This window comes from Pituophis catenifer, unplaced genomic scaffold (genome assembly GCF_029215685.1).
Source record: "Pituophis catenifer annectens isolate HBS135680 unplaced genomic scaffold, rPitCat1.0.hap2 SCAF_13, whole genome shotgun sequence".
NCBI classification, from domain to species: domain Eukaryota; kingdom Metazoa; phylum Chordata; class Lepidosauria; order Squamata; family Colubridae; genus Pituophis; species Pituophis catenifer.
Window position 1 is genome coordinate 9,885,154 of NW_027256893.1, and position 17,739 is coordinate 9,902,892.

At 42.0% G+C, this 17,739-nt stretch overlaps 1 protein-coding gene across 1 annotated transcript in view; it reads right to left on the minus strand.

Annotated features, from left to right (window-relative positions):
• The window catches only part of WWOX (WW domain containing oxidoreductase), a 633,895-nt gene that overhangs the window by 126,174 nt on the left and 489,982 nt on the right, over positions 1–17,739 (minus strand). The gene's annotated exons all lie outside the window — the stretch shown is intronic.

A 17,739-nucleotide genomic window follows, 5' to 3' on the forward strand; every position in this document is an offset into this window, starting at 1 on the left:
AAAGGGACAATCCAATTACAGGATGCTGAAGAAGCAACTACAAAGATTATCTCCTTTCCATGTATCTCTGGGTGAAAAATCCAGAGGTTGTTTTTTTTTTTAAAAAAAATAAATCTGTAATTTATTATATCAGTCTTGAATAGTTTGGCTGACATCAGTGAGATTCCTTGCAGAATGTACTCAGTGTGGTCAAAAGTAATGCTAACTTTGACCCAATCGAAGTAAATTATAGCCAACAATTTAAAATTGCCTGCCTATTTCTAGAAATATAGCCTCCTCTAATAATTTAGCACCAACTGGCATAGGTACTTTTAAAGCAGAAAGGTTTCCAAAATTCCAGCTTTTTCTTTCTTTCTTTCTTCAAAAGTGGGAAGGAAGGAGGAAAAATTAAAGGCATGCCAATCAATCTCTTCTGTCAGCAGTCAGAATCATGAATATGCATGGAGATGAATGGATCAATTTGGAAGCAGCTCGTTTACAGTAAATACGCAAAGTTCAGCCATATGTTTAGCCGGTGCTTATTAAAGTGGCTTGGAATGTAAGCCTGACCTCTACTATAAGCAAGTTAAAAATAATTCAAGTGAGCTTGTAAAAGAACCAAAGACTAATGCTTGCACTTTTGTTGGAGTTCTCCCAACCACTTCCATTTTGGCAGAGAAGACAACCACTGCTAACCTTACCTCCCTCCAGGAAGGAAGCAAAACCTGTGCTGTAACGGATTGCTTCTTTGGTTTCCTTAAAACGCGTATAGTAGTCCTTGATTTACAACCACAATTTAGCCCAAAGTTTCTGTTGTTCAGTGAGACAGATGTCCCTAAATCAGGGATGGGCAACTATGGCCCTTTTATGACTTGTGGACTTCAACTCCCAGAATTCCTGAGCCAGCCATGTTAGCTCAGGAATTCTGGGAATTGAAGTCCACAAGTCATAAAAGGGCCATAGTTGCCCACCTCTGCCCTAAATGAATTGTTGTAAGTTGAGGACTACCTGTATACTACAATTGTCCACCAGTATTACCCAGAGGTGGGATTCATATAATGTCCCTACCGGTTCGCCCAGCTCGTTTCGTGAGCACGCCTGCCTTTTGCGCATGTGTGTGACCTTCTGCGCATGAGCTTTGCTTGTACACGTGGCTTGCACACATGTGCGTGGCTTAGAAACATTGCTAAATAGGATGGTATAGCATCCGCAGGTCACTACTACCGGTTTAGAATGTGCAGAAATGAATAGATTAACATTGAGAATAAAAGATAAAGAGGAGTCGATGTATTTCAAGACATGGGATAAATTTTATGATAGGTTAGAAAGGAAATATGAATAAGGGTATAGAGATAAAATAGATAGAGAACAGATGGGAGAAAACAATTAGAAAAAATAGACACCCAGATGATGTCAAGTAAAAGGAGAAAGGGGAGGGGGGGTAAAAAGGAAAAAAGTGAGATATTATAAAAACGTACATAAATGATGAAATAAAAATAAATATTAATTAAATAAGAAATTGAAGTGAGAATAAAGATAAATAGAAAATCAGGGCTGCTCGAATACCATTTTGGATTGAACTGAAAAGGGAAACAACAAGAGAGAGGGGAAGGAGTAGAGAGAGAGGAAGGGAGAAGAGAAGAGAGGAGAGAAAGAAAGAAGAAAGGGAAAAGGAGAGGAAGAAAAGGGAGGGGAAAGACAAGTAGAAGAGAAGGCTAGAAGGGGGGAAGAAGAAAGGAGTGGGGGAAGGGAAGGGGAAGTAGGAAAGAGAAGGAGAGGAAGAACAAAGAAAGTAGGAGGAGAAAGAGGAAGGAAGAGAAGGGGAGGAGAAGAAGGAAGGTTGGGGTAAAGGTAAATGGTAAAAGAGCAGCCCCCAAAAAGTAAAAATTAAAAATGAAAGCTAAAATATAAGATGACTAAAAAATGATGGATAAATAACTGTACATGTAAATGTGTTCATGAGAAATAAAAATAAAAACTTTTTTGGAAAAAAAAAAAAGAAACATTGCTAAATAGGACGGTATAGCACCGGAGAGGGCCCCCCCACATCTGTAGGTCGTACTACCAGTTCGCGTGAACCAGTCTGAACCAGCTGAATACCACCTCTGGTATTACCCCACAATGCAATACAACTCCATCATTCCTGGCTTTGTGTTTCCTTTCTGTCCACAAAGATGTTTATCAAAAGATATTTGTCTTGTCCTGAACGTTGGAGCCCCACTGACAAATAGCCTTGAAGGAGATGATGTAGCTCTTAAATTTGCTCCTATTTTGGATAAAGTGGAGGAAAAGACAAGTAAAACTATTTCTGTGTGGATGCATTTCACACAGATCCAGAATGCTGCTGCTAAGACTATTGACCAGAACTGAATATAAAGTATGCTAGAGTCACTTATTACTAAAACCGCATTAGTTTCTAGGACCGTGATGGAAAACCTATGGCACACATGCCATAGGTGGCATGCAGAGACATATCGGTAGGCACATGAGCGTTGCTCTAGCTCAGCTCCGGCACGGGCATCTCATTTTCAGGCCTTCTGGGCCTACTGGAAGTCAGCAAATGGGCTGTTTCTGGCCTCCGGGGGGCCTCCGGGGAGGGAGGCCCTTTTCACCCTCCCCAGGCTCCAAGAAAGTCTCTGGACCCTGGGGAGGGCAAAAAACGGGTCTACTGGGCCCACCGTGCCATCATGTGCCAAAAGTGGGGGGAGCATGGGGTTATCGTGCGCATGCACAGGGTGTGTGTGTGTGTGTGCATTGAATTATGGGTATGGGCACATGCGACCCCCCCCCCCCGTGCTCCCCCCATTTTTTGCACGTGACAGCAAAAAGGTTAGCCATCGCTGTTCTGGGATGTTTCCAGGGTCAATTCAAAGTAATGAAAACTGTCCAGATATTGCAATTGGTATAAAATGATGCAACTGAGCTGCTAACTGTACAAGTTACAAGAATGCTAAAATGCTTGTCCTGAACGATCCGAGTTAATTGCCAACTGCCACCAGGAACAATTTAGGAAGCTGGCGCTGAGCTTTATAGACTTGAAGTCCTTAAATGACTTAAGCCATTTCTTCCTCCTGCTATGAACCAACCTGCTCTCTTAGATCAACAGAAGACATCATTTTGAAGACTCCCCTGATGTCAAGAGCTTGGCTGTCTGATTCAAGAGAGAGGTCCTTTTTTTTCTTCTGGGTAGCTCCTAGTTCATAGAAGGTTCTCCTTAGGTTTTTAGATTCTACTTCTTTGGCTTCCACCAAATGGTGAAGTGAGATCTTTTTCACGAAGCTTTTACTCTAAAGGGTACTTGATTTTTCAATGGTAACAGTAATCTTGATGGTATTCTTAAACTTTGCATTCATGTTTTAAGCACTGTAAATTACCTAGAGTGTTTATGTATACTTATGTAATTAAGTAAAAGGGTGATAAGTGAAATGATTCTGATCTGGTCATGTCTACAGGAAGGAAGGAAGGAAGGAAGGAAGGAAGGAAGGAAGGAAGGAAGGAAGGAAGGAAGGGAGGGAGGGAGGGAGGGAAGGAAGGGGAGAGGATGGAAGGGGAAGGGAGGAAGGAAGGAAGGGGAGAGGATGGAAGGGGGAGGGAGGAAGGAAGGAAGGAAAGGGCAGGGAGGGAGGGAGGAAGGAAGGAAGGGGGAGGGAGGGAAGGAGGGAGGAAGGAGGAAAGGAAGGGGAGAGGATGGAAGGGGGAGGGAGGAAGGAAGGAAGGAAAGGGGAGGGAGGGAGGGAGGAAGGGGGAGGGAGGGAGGGAGGGAGGAAGGGGAGAGGAGAGGATGGAAGTGGGACAGAGGAAGTGAGGGTGGAAGGAAGGAAATCTAGATGGCTTTAAGTAATACAGATGCTAGTCATATTTCACAGAAACATAGGTATTTATAATTAGCAACTTCACAGTCACCTCCTACTCTCTACATTTCCAATCTGAATTCCATAAATAGATGGAAACCAATCTCTAACCCACTTCCTGTTATGATGCAATCCTAACCATTTCAGTTTCGACTCTACCTGAACTCTCGCTCTGTTCCTTTGCCTTCTCTTGTGACTGAAACATTTTTTTCTCTGACATTTTACTACTGTAGTAGCTTACCTTTGATTACAGCTCTGTATAAAATTCTACTTCCGTCCGCAGCAATTAAGCACCCAGCCAATATAGAGCAGGGCTTAAGGCATTGGATGAAGACCAAGGAAGGACCAAATTCAGTTTGACCTAAGCCACAGAAATACTGGGTAGTATTTTAGCGAGTTATTCTCTTTACTCAAGATGTTTTTGAGGTTCTGCTGGAGAACAGCATCTTTCCAAAAATAGGTTTCCTCAGATACAGGGCTACAAAATCCAGAAGATTAATAGGGTCTTTTTAAGGAAAGAGAGTCTTTCATATTTGTTTTTTCTTTTTGTGGTCTATAATGGGGAGTAACTGAATTTTGCAAGGGATCAGAAAGGCTCTTAAGTATTCAACAGGTTGGAAACAAATTATGGTTTTAATCATTAGTCATAATGATGAAGGAGGGCTGCTTGAAGTGTCATTTTTATATATAGTCCCAATGCAATGATTGGTGAATTTAAGCTCCGGATTTTGTTTTCTTTCTAAGTTTTTTCTCTCTCGTTGACTAAAATAGAAAACATTACATAGAAGATCTGAGCTCCAAGGATGGAACAAAACATTTTTGGGAATGTTGTTGAGAAATAAGGGTAAAGAAAGGATAAATGAAAAACAGATTTCATCAGGAGATTTCAGTGAATGGAAAGATGCTACAGCAACGTGATAACCCGAGTCACCTATTGCATATTAATTACTTATTTACCTTACTACATTTATATACAGTTTTTAAGTCAAGCCTTCCTCCTTGGCTAGATAAATAATCCACTTCTTAAATGTTCACCTGAAACCAGGAAGGAACAGCTGAGTGGGGTTATGCATCCAAAGCATGGATGCAAACAGAGGCAGAAAATGCCCATTTCCTAAGCCCCCTTAGATGGCAACTCCTTGGAGGCAGTAGAAGGCAGTCCAGCTTTAGTGGTTTGTGGGACTTAAAGAAGTCAACTAATATTTTGAATGATACCCAAAATCCAACTGGCAGCTAGAGCTGCTTGTGAAGCAATAGGGTCACCCAATTAAGAAAAGAGAAGAAGGAAAGGAAGGAAGGAAGGAAGGGAAGGGAAGGGAAGGGAAGGGAAGGGAAGGGAAGGAAAGGAAAGGAAAGGAAAGGAAAGGAAAGGAAAGGAAAGGAAAGGAAAGGAAAGGAAAGGAAAGGAAAGGAAAGGAAAGGAAAAGGGAAGGGAGGGAGGATAGAAAGGAAGGAAGGAAGGAAGGAAGGAAGGAAGGAAGGAAGGAAGGAAGGAAGGAAGGAAGGAAGGAAGGAAAAAAAGAAAAGAACTTGAAAAAACATTTGCCTTGATCGTTTTTCTCCATAAGCTTCGCTGGCGACCAATTCTAAACATAGGTGCCAAATTATGGTAGCTCTAAGCATTCTATTACTTTTTGGCACACTAAAGAGCCGGTGATTTAAGACAGTTTGAGATGTCCATTAGCTGTAGCAATGAATTCAAATACTAAGAAGCCCAGCCATAAATCCACCTTCACATAAAGATTAACCACCACTAATACTTCTGTTTGTCTAATATTAGCAGCTCCTTCTTAACTAGAAACAGAACTCACAGCTTGTATGTATGTTTATATGGATTTTTTTTAAAAAGATATAGTTTTAAGAAGTGTGAGAAAAAAAAGGTTCTTGAAAAATGTGAAGATAGGAAATGAATATTTGAAATGATGAAGAAGAAAAACAACAACAACAACAACAACAACAATAAAAAGGAATAATATGAAATACTTTGGATCCTTGGTTTGAAATAGACTTGTTTAGTATATTTTTCTGGAATAAATTTTGTTATTTTTCATATTGGCCTGTTCTTCATAAAATCCAAATTTTCAGCTTGAATAGGAAAATGACCTACAAAATGACTCCTACAGCTACTGGGATATGGTTCCCTTTATTTGAAACCCAAGAAAAATGAAGTAAAGGAACATTTTGAAAATGATTTCTGCAATGCTATGTAACTTTGATGGCATAACGTACCTGTAGAAACCGAACGACTGACAACAAAAGGAAGCATATTATTTAAAGAAGCCAAAAAGAAGCTTGAATTCCTGCAATGGAGGGGAACCAAGAAACTACACCGTACAGAGTCACTGCTCTGTCTTTTTACAACGTTGGCTGTTATTTTGTTCCGGTTGTATATTTGACCACGTAAATCCATCCTTCAACAAGATGGGATAACAAGCTGAGCTTTCAAAATGGTTTTGGATCGGATGAGAAGAAATCACAACTTTAAGGGAAATGGAGCTTAGAAAAGTGGTATCCAACTGAAATCCATTCCTTCAGTTCTCTGTTTGTTACCGGACATGGTGAGGTGGAATGCAGTTCTCAAGAAGGAAGGGCTCTTTCCTAGACATGAAACCTTACAGATTAACAGAGTTGGAAGGGACCTTGTAGGTCATCTAGTCCAACCTCCCCGCCCAATCAGGAGACCCTACACCATTTCTGACAAATGGCAGTCCAGTCTCTTCTTGAAAGCCTCCAGTGATGAAGCTCCCACAACAGGCAAGCTGTTCCATCGGTTAATTGTTTTCACTGTCAAGAAAAATTTTCCTTATTTCTAGGCTGATTCTCTCCTTGATCAGTTTCCATCCATTATTCCTTGTCTGGCCTTCAGGTGCTTTTGAAAATAACTTGACCCCTTCCTCTCTGTGGCAGCCCCTCAAATATTGGACCGCTCCTATCATGTCTCCCCTGGTCCTTCTCTTCACTAGACTAGCCATGCCCAGTTCCTGTAACCATTCTTCACATATTTTAGTCTCCAAAGTAAAGCTTAGAATATCTGGAGGGCAGGAAGAGTCATTCACAGAGGACATTGATACTTATTGCGGATCAATGCTTTAGTCTAGCAAGGTTCTGTCTGTACAGCAATACAGAAACTACTCAGAAGTAACTACACCTATCGTTCTTGGTTCTTTGGGTCGGATACATATCCTCCAATATAAAGATAATCTTTGCGTTTTACCTAGGTGCCATCCTCCAGCTTAATGTTCTTGAATCTGTTGAGATGTCAACTCTCTACCCTATCTGAAGGGTAGCAAGTTGCTATAAATATACCAACTTCTGATCTTGAGTCAGATTGGTAAATGGAACACCACTCCTTATTCTGTTTCAGGAAGCGACCATCCTAGATCAAACTGCCCCCCCCCTTTTCTGAATTGCTAGTTTAGCTTGGCTTTTGGCTCACGTTTTCGCGCTTCCAACATTCTGTATTTAACTTATTGGAAGCTGCCTGAATGACAATGCTATTGCTCTGACCTTCAAACATGGCCACAGAGATTTCAGCCTGATTACGAAAGAGAAGATTTAGTTTGTGCTTTGTAGTTCCTTTGGTTCTTCGTTTTGAATTTGACGGATGGAATAGGCTGCCAACGTGGATATATAAACAGCAGGATGCGTGTGTTTTAGAAAGGAGAGAAATACGATTGCGGTTTCTTCATTCAGACCCAGGGAGATGTTTCCTAATTGAAGGTTGAACATGGATCAAAATTTTCTTTCGCCTCCCAGAAAAGGCAATTTTAAAGTATCTGAGACTCTCATAAAATTTGATGGTTCATTGTTATGCATTTTGACCACCATCAGACACACCTGCCTAATAGCCAGTTTCTCCAGATGCTCATAGGTGAAAGCTGAAGATTGCAAACAAACAAACAAATAAACAAGGTTAACCACAAGTTAACTTCTCCAAACAAAATAACTACCTTGTTTCATGTATATCTTCTTGGACCTAATTCATTAGATATTCAGCTAGTTCAGGGATCCTCAAACTTTTTAAACAGGGGGCCAATTCACGGTCCCTCAGACTGTTGGGGGGCCGGACCGGCTGGGTGGGCATGACTAGGTGACTGAATGGGCATGGACAATTTAGCAGTCCATTAAACAATACACACAAATTAAACTTTAATTTGTTATGCTCCTGTGGGAGGAAAGGTGGTTAGTGAAGGGATGTGGCTGCCTTGGGGTGTGTGTGAGGGATTTCTGTTTGTGTGTGTTTGTTTCTCTCTCGCTTGCTCCCTCCCTCCCTCTCTCTGTCTGGAGGCTGGGGAGGCCAAAAACGGACCCGTTTTTGGCCTCCCGAGGCCTCCCATTGTCCAGTTTTTGGCCTCCTTGGCCTCCAGAAGGTGGGTGGGGGCCGGCGGGTAGGTGGGGCGATGTGGGTGGGGCAGCCTCATGGTCCCACACTGGCCAGATTAATGGCTTCAGTGGGCCAGATCCGGCCCACGGGCCGTAGTTTGACTGTCAGGTTTGGAAGACAATTTTCTTTTTTGCTTCTTAACTGCCACATATTTTAGCTGGGGAAGTTGGAAGGGGGTTGTTGTTGGAGCGGTAGAAAGTTAGTCATAACAACATTCCGTATTCAAGGACGTTTGCCTGCGTCTGATGGAGACTGCCTGAAGATTGTATCCGGTGGAGTGTGAAGAGTTGATTGGACAATCTGATGAACTTGTGGGTGTGGGGCAGGGCTGTGAACTGTTAGCTGGGTGGGGAAAACCTGGAAGCTTTCAGATTCGGGTTTTCCCAGATGTGCCAACATGACATCTCTAATAAATTGGAACTTTGAGGAACCTCAGAGCTTTATTTCGTTGGGGGTGTTCCTTGGAACCCTGACATTGACGACTGCTGAGCTAGTTGTTGAATCCTTAACCCTGGAAGTTAAGAGGGCTGCATGAAAGTTAACAATAAGTCTCAAGGTGGCCAGACGCAGATAGTAGGAAGGGTGAAAACAGATCTTTCTTGAAGACCAGCTGTTCTGCCAATTCAGAGGGGAGGGGGGGGAAAGGAAGGAAGAGATTGCAGCACAGTCAATAAGTCATCGCATTGAAGACCTCCGCATTTCACCAGTTTCTGTTTCCAGCTTTCGCCCACCATAACGCAGATCAAGAGCTGTGCTATTATCAAAGGCTACACATGTGGTATTTTCTAACAGAAACAAGTGGTTAACCAATAGAAATCCCCAGAAAGTAAAAAAAAAGTGGGCTCCCCAGGCAGGCCTGCTGCTTTCAAGGAACCCACAAACTGAAAGTAACACCAAATAAACCCACCCAAGACAAAGCAAACAGCCAGCTCGGTAGACAACAAAGTAGAAATGAAGATAACGGTTCTCAAAAAGGGGGGAAATACACAAGTTGTGCTATATTTGTTCATACAGAGCTCTTTCTTTTACTCTTGGGAACATGGTGACCTCTCTCTCAGGACCGATTGACCCATGTTCAAATATATCCACTAGCATTTTTCAGGTCAAAATGAGGGGGGGGGGGATGGTGATGGCTGTGTCTCTGGTTTTTTGAATTCCTTTGCCATTCTGTTCATAGTTGTCCCATCGCTGACTTCCACCTCTTAAATCTCGTTTTGGATTTAGCTCCTCAATCAATAGCTTCTTATTCAATCTGAGTTACAGCAGGGTGTTTTCTGAAGCCCCAAATCAGATTTGAAACCAGGTCTTCCAGTTGGTGGACATTCTTCAAATACTGGTTGAAATAAAATGGTGGTTGCTGCCACAAAGAAGAGGGAGTCAAGCTATGCTCCAAAGCACCTGAAGGCAGGACAAGAAGTAACGGGTGGAAACTAATCAAGGAGAGAAGCAACTTAGAACTAAGGAGGAATTTCCTGACAGTTAGAACAATTAATCAGTGGAACCACTTGCCTCCAGAAGTTGTAGATGCTCCAACACTGGAAGTTTTTAAGAAGATGTTGGATAACCATTTGTCTGAAGTGGTGTAGGGTTTCCTGCCTAAGCAGGGGGTTGGACTAGAAGACCTCCAAGGTCCCTTCCAACTCTGTTTTTCTATTCTAAAAGGGCAGTAAATCTTCTGCAACAACACAGAGACAAGGGGGGGGTGTTGGACTAGAAGACCTCCAAAGTCCCTTCCACCTGTCTTATTCTGTTAGATACTTAGTCTAGACATTTAGTCTTGCCTGATCCACCCAAGAGTGGGTACATTGAAATATTTCTCTGGATTATATATTGAAAAACAAAATAAAACCAAAACCATAAAATGCCTCTTATTGAGAAAATGATGGGAAAGTAAAACAAAAATTTAGAAAATCACTAAGTTTTGTTTCCAGTGGTTCTAAACAGAAAGTGCAATGATTTATTAAATCTGGATTTCCATTTATCTATAACAATTAACACAAGTTATTAATATTCACAGCTTCCTGTTACTAGAGGGGAAATCATATTTTTAATCATATAGGCAAAATATAGCTTTGTTTCCTTTGACTTTTTACAAAAACGGTAGTAAAATTGCAGCCCTTGTTCCTTAATATTAAATTACTATAAAAGTTTCATTCATATTGTCTTCTCTATGCACATTAGTTTGACTCCTTGTTAAATGAGCTATCATTAGAGGCACTAGCAATTATCCCGTTTCTTATCCTCTGTTTTTGCCTGGATTTCAAATCTCATTGACTTATTCCAGGCACCATCATGAAGAAAAAGGAATTCTATAAAATTACTGATATAGCTCAAATATATTTTTAAAAAATCACAGTGCTGGGGGAAAAAAAAAACATCCTTGGAGGACTTCTAGTCCAACCCTCTGCTTAGGCAGGAAACCCTACACCACTTCAGACAAATGATTATCCAACCTCTTCTTAAAAACTTCCAGTGTTGGAGCAGTCACAACTTCTGGAGACAACACTGATTACCGTATATTTCGGAGTATAAGACACACCTTTCCCCCCCCTAAAAGGGGGTGAAAATTTAGGTGTGTCTTATACACCGAATGTAGCCCCACCCATCCACTGGCCCCCATCCTTTGACCTCTGCCTCCCAGCAGTTACCTCCTTGCAGCAAACAGCAAGAAGAAACAGCTCGTTTCAGCTTCAGCACAGCCTAATTAGCACAAGTTGATTGGATTGGCCTCCCGACTTTCAGCTGTTTTCCTCTCAGCTGTTTTGCATGGGCCTCTGCTGCTTGCTGCAAGGAGGTAAATTGCTGGAGCAGATTCCTCCCCCCCCCTTGTACTAATCAAGCTATGCTGAAAACGAAAATCAAAGTAAAGCAGGCTGTTTGCTGCAACGAGGCAAAATTGCTGGGAGGCAGAGGCAGATTTCTTTTTCTTGTTTTCCTCACTAAAAAAGGTAGGTGCGTCTTATAGTCTGGTGCATCTTATACTCCAAAAAATACGGTAATTGTTCTAACTGTCAGGAAATTTCTCCTTAGTTCTAAGTTGCTTCTCTCCTTGATTAATTTCCACCTGTTGCTTCTTGTCCTGCGCTCAGGTGCTTTGGAGAATAGCTTGACTCCCTCTTCTTTGCGGCAGCCCCAGAGATATTGGAACACTGCTATCATGTCACCCTTCATCCTTCTTTTCATTAAACTAGACATATCCAGTTGTCCAATCTTTTCTTGAAAACCTCCAGTGATGGAACAATCACAACTTTGGAGGCTAGCTGTTCCATTTATTTTTGTTCACCGTATCAGGAAATTGCTTCTTATTTTCAGGTTAGATCTCCCTTTCAGAAGCTTCCACCCATCGCTTCTAATTCTGTCCTCAAGTACTACGGAGAATAAAGTGACCTGTTCACTATGGGAGCCCTTCAAGTATTGGAAGATCTAGCAGGGTGGAATAAGATCTACCCCACCTCTGCAACTTTTATCCTGCTAAAGACCAGCTCCGCAAGACAACATGTTTTAAAATGCCATTCAGAAATTAATTGAGACTATAGGGCTGTGTCCATTGGGAAGTCTCAGGGGCGAGCTGGAAATAGTAGTTTGAGAGCATGAGATGAAAATGGGAAACCAGGAATTGAATCACATGGATGTGAGCCGAGGGACAAGGTAGAATAACAGTTCATAGCAAAGTATGTGGAACACGGATGATGCCCAGAGGTGCTGTTGAAATCAATGAGATGAAAAGTCAAAGAAAGAAGGGAACCATCAGGGACTTCTTTGAAGCAGCCTGGTATAATAAAACCCCAACCCTCTCAATTTAGCTTTTCAGCACCATGCAGAAGTGATTACGTTGATGCAATTCAGACTTAATTCGACTTAGAATAGGCCCAGTCTGGAAACTTCTGTGATCCTCTTCCAAGAGAAATCCAAAATTTATATTTCTGGCCAGAAGTTCCCTTTGATTTCCCTTCCCATCCTTTCACCAACTGCCCTAACGTTTTTCTATTTGTTAGCGGTTGTTTAATGGTTTTTAGACTTTTTAAATTGCATTGCTTGCATTGCGGTTAACAGCTTTGGAATTTCCTTTAACCGAGTATACGACATATCCAAATGGTGAATTAATAATGTCAAATCCGACTGGTTTTAGTGAGCCCACAATCAGGAGGAACAAGGCTTGAGTTTGACCCACAGTCGTTTAAAAGTTTCAAAAGTAATCTGAATTTATTAGAAAGTAGAGCGTGCTAGAAGCAGACTTTGGTGTTGAAAAGAAGAACTCAAAGAAACAGGGATGGGTTCTACTTACCTTTACTACCGGTTTGCAACAGGATCGCATGCGCAAAAGCTTCTGCGCATGCACAGATCGCCGATGATAACATCTGGGACGGTGAGCGAGGCCTCCCACCGGTTTTACTACCGGTTCTTGTGAACCGGTCCGAACCGGGGGCAACTCACCACTGCAAAGAAACCACAAAACAGGAATGGAATTTGGAATGAAAAACACTCGACTGAAATGGCTCTTAATTCATCATGCAGCCATTTTAGTAGGTGAAATCCACCTCATTCCAATCTGTTCTACCTAACAGAAGTACTCATTCTCTAGATTCAGGTCTTATTGTAGCCAAAATAATATAGGTAATCCTCAACGTATGACCATAATTGAGACTAGAATTTTAGTTGCTAAGTGGTGTGGTCCCTTCATAGATTACTGCCTTGTCGTGGCGAAGGGGCTCGCATAGCTCAATGAAGCTATGAGCTATACCATGCAGGGACACCCAAGACGGACAGGTTATAGCAGAGAGTTCTGACAAAACGTGATCCACTGGAGAAGGAAATGGCAACCCACTCCAGTATCTTGGCCATGAAAACCCCATGGACAGTACCAAAAGGCAAAAAGATATGATGCCGGAAGATGAGCCCCTCAAGTAGGAAGGTGTCCAATATGCTACTGGGGAAGAGCAGAGGGCTAGTACTAGTAGTGCCAGAAAGAGTGAAGCGGCTGGGCCAAAGCCGAAAGGACACTCAGCGGTGGATGTATCTGGTGGTGAAAGGAAAGTCCGATGCTGTAAAGAGCTATACTCCATAGGAACCTGGCTTGTAAGATCCTTGAGATCAACCCTGACTGCTCTTTAGAAGGCAAGATCCTGAAAGTGAAGCTCAAATACTTTGGTCACCTAATGAGAAGGAAGGACTCACTGGAGTAGAGCCTAATGCTGGGAACGATTGAGGGCAAAAGAAGAATGGGACAGCAGAGAACGAGGTGGCTGGATGGAGTCACTGAAGTAGTCGGCGTGAGCTTAAATGGACTCCAGAGGATGGTAGAGGACAGGAATGCCTGGAGGAACGTTGTCCATGGGGTCGCGATGGGTCGGACATGACTTCGCAACTAACAATAACAAAGTTGTGTGATCATTAAGTAAGTCATCATGTGACCAATCATTTTTTTTTTCATAATCATTATGAAAATTCAGCTTCACCAATTGCAAAGGCGGTTGCGAAGATCACAAATCACCACCGCATGTGGTGATATAATTGTAATTGTGAGCTGGTTACCAAGCCACTCTAACACTGATGGTATTACCTAGTTGGGTAATGAAATGCTTGCAACAAAGCAACCAAGTTCAGAGAGCACCAAGGACCGCACCCCTCAGCTAGAAAAAAAGGATAACTTGCTGGAATTCTGAACAGGAATATCTCCCACAGAAGAAGTCTTCCAGCCTCCATTTCTGATCAGTAGTTATAAAGGTGTGTCAACTGTCAGATCATTGAGAAGGATAGACAACACTACTCTTTGTCCAAATGGGAGCACAAGACATACTGAAAAAGTAGAACTGATTAGATAGATCTTGTGACATTGAGTTGGAAGATAGCCTCAAAAAGAACTTACCTTCTTTGAGTGACTTTAGTCATTGCTTATTGTAAACATTTTTTTAAGAGTCTATCATCTGGCACTTTTTATATTGAGATTTCTTTGGATTTTTTTTTTTTGAAAAGTGCATTAAAAAAGGCTTCCTAGAGACACAATTATGTACTCCATGCCTCCCTGTTTCTTTTTACCAACTTCCCATTGGCAGGGTTAAGAAAAACAAAAAAGTAGACTGAGTGGAAGTATTCCTAGAGAGGCCTCAGTTTGAGGGTCTGGTCTAGGAAATAGCAATAGCACTTATATACCGCTTCATAGTGCTTTACAGCTCTCTCTAAGCAGTTTACAGAGTCAACCTATTTCCCCCAACAATCTGGATCCTCATTTTACTGACCTCGGAAGGATGAAAGCGGGGGTGAAATCCAACAGGTTCTGGAGAACTGGTAGTGGAAATTTTGAATAGTTCGGACAATTGGCAAATACCACCTCTGGCTGGTCCCAGAGTGAGGTAGGGATGGAGATTTTGCAATATCCTTTCTCCAGGAGTGGGGAGAGAATGGGGATTTTGCAGTATCTTTCCCCTGCCATGCCCACCAAGCCAGGCCCACAGAACCGGTAGTAAAAAAAAAAATGGATTTCACCACTGGATGGAAGCTGAGTCAACCTTGAGCTGGTCAGGATCGAACTCCATGTTGTGGGCAGACTCGGACTGAAATACTGTATTCTAACCACTGTGCCACCATGGCTCTTTATAATCTTTATAGTTGGCTATAGGAGGAGAGGGTAGATCTTTAATTAGCTGAAATAATACAGTTGACTGAGATTAGTTTAACCTCAAGCATGGGTTAAACATTACAACTTGTAGGTCCTTTCTGAGAATCCCATGTTCTTTGTAAGAGAAAGTCACAGTCAACTTGAAATTGACTGTGTTAAAAAACATACAAGGCTGGATCCATGCTGATTGAATGCCAATGGAGCCTTGGTGACGCAGCAGACTAAAGTGCTGTTAAATAGCACCAGCTGCCTGCAATTACTGCAAGTTCAAATCTCACCAGGCTCAAGGTTGACTCAGCCTTCCATCCTTTTGAGGTAGGTAAAATGAGGACCCAGATTGTGGGGGCAATAAGTTGACTTTGTATAAAAAAGAACACCGCTTAGGGGCCCCCGAAAGCCCTACTAAGCAGGTATATACAAAAGTATGGCGGCTATTGCTTAACGCATTGTAAGCCACCCTGAGTCTCCGGAGAAGGGCGGCATATAAATCGAACCAATCAATCAATCAATCAACAAACAAACTGTGGATTTATTGTGGTCAATGTGGCAATTAAGTCAATACGGCTAGATGAAGTCTCCTTGCAGGATTTATTCTAAGTACATGACTAAAACGGGAAAAACGGGGAATATTTTAAGGAAAGAACCAGGAGTCTTCTCATAAATGCTGAACACTAGTGGAAAGTACATTGTTGATCTACTGGGAAACAGAGAATTATTTTTTTTTGGGGGGTACAATTTTGGAGCCTTAAACAACTCTGACAAATGCACTAGTATTCATCTCGAAGTGTCACATCACCTACTAAACAGCCTGCAAAATCTAAAGGAGGCGGCCAAAGTCAGTTTTCTGTTACTGCTGACTAAGGTATTTCCCTTCCTGAGGGAATTTTGGAATCAGGTTTTCTAAGGGAGATCTTCAGAGCTCAGCATTCAGGTGACCCCCTTCTTGTTATTTTCGTTAACACCTCTCCTTTTGCCAAGAAATGTTGTGTTCAGGGTTGGATGCAACCAACTGGGTCAACTGGCGTACCAGGCGTTTCAAGTCTGTACAAGGTAGTCCTTGACTTACAACAGTGCGTTTAGTGACAATTCAAAGTTGCGATGGCGTTGAAAAAAGTGACTGAAGGCCGTTTTTCTCACTTACCCGATTTCCAGCTCTGAGTTTAAATATTTTCGGGGAGGGCTTATTTTCGGGGCGGGGACTTATTTTAGTGCATGTGCTCAAAAGCCCGATTGGGCTTATTATCAGGGGATAAGTCTTATTTTCGGGGAAAAAAGGGTATGTATAAGAAAGAGAAGAGGCACAGTATAAACAGAACTTGCAAAACTCTTTAACAATAGTCTACCTTAAAAAAAAAGGATAAGTTTTAGACTTCTGTGGAATTTATTTCTTGATTTGATCTACAGGGCATTGGCTAACATCAGACCTCAAATTTTAACGGATAATCTGATTTCTCCGCCCCCATCTCTCTCTCTTTTTAAAATAGATCTCACTCACAAACAAGAATCCCACTCACCGTTGACAATAGCCAATTTCTCATTAGCGGAGAATAATCACGTTCTTAAACGATCGCATTCTGCTGATAGGATGTTATAAATAATCCAACGCTTGTGTTGTTCAGGTTTGCATAATTATGAATCATTAGGGCTATGAATGACTAATGGAGACAGATGCAAAGTACTCCTAAATTGGTTTAAAAGGGGAAAATCAAAACCTGTCTGCTCATAAATGAAGCTGTCTTGAATACGTTCTGAATCATTTGGCACGATTTCTGGCCTTAACTGGTTATACCAAATGTGGCCCATAATTAATGCAAAGTGTACAGTCTCTTCAAAGTGTTCAGTAGGACATCCATCAAATTGGACAGAAGGTAGGGACAAGAGGCTGACTATGAATGTAAACATCTCTTTCGGTCCTGCCACATCGTGGAAATATCTTCTCTTGGAAACTTCAGGACCCAACTTCAAATAAGGACCAATCATATACAGGTAGTCCTCAACTTGCAACCACAATTGAGAAGTCACAAAAATTTCCATTGCTAAGCAAGACAGTTATTATGTAAAATTTTGGTCTATTATACGGCCTTTCTCACCATAGTTGATAAGTGAATCATTGCGGTTGTTAAGTTAGTAACATGATTGTTAAGTGAATCTGGATTGATTTTACTTGTTAAAGGTAAAGGTTCCGCTCGCACATGTGTGCTAGTCGTTCCCGACTCTAGGGGGCGGTGCTCACCTCCGTTTCAAAGCCAAAGAGCCAGCGCTGTCCTAAGACGTTTCCGTGGTCATGTGGCCGGCATGACTCAACGCCAAAGGCGCACGGAACACTGTTACCTTCCTACCAAAGGTGGTCCCTATTTTTCTACTTGCATTTTTTATGTGCTTTCGAACTGCTAGGTTGGCAGAAGCTGGGACAAGTAACGGGAGCTCATCCCGTTATGCGGCACTAGGGATTCGAACCACTGAACTGCTGACCTTCTGATCGACAAGCTCAGCATCTTAGCCACTGAGCTATCACATCCCTTTAGTTGTTAGGACGTCACAAAAGGTGATCACACGACCCTAGGATACTGCAGCTGTCATAAATAGGGATGGGGATGCTGCAACAGTCCTAAGTGTGAAAAATGGCCATAAGTTACTTTTTTCAGTGCGGTTTTAACTTCAAACAGTCACTAAACAAATGGTTGTAAGTTGAGGATTGCCTGGACATGTCACTGATATGAAGTCTGTCTTCTCTAAGTAAAGATACAACTGATTTATCAGCCAGGGTTAATGAAGGTCTATGCTGAGGTACTTTGAACTCTGATGCTGGAGAAGACTCCTGCGAGTCTCTTGGACTGCAAGGCGATCAAACCAGTCAGTCCTACAGGAGATCAACTCCTGACTGCTCTTTAGAAGGCCAGATCCTGAAG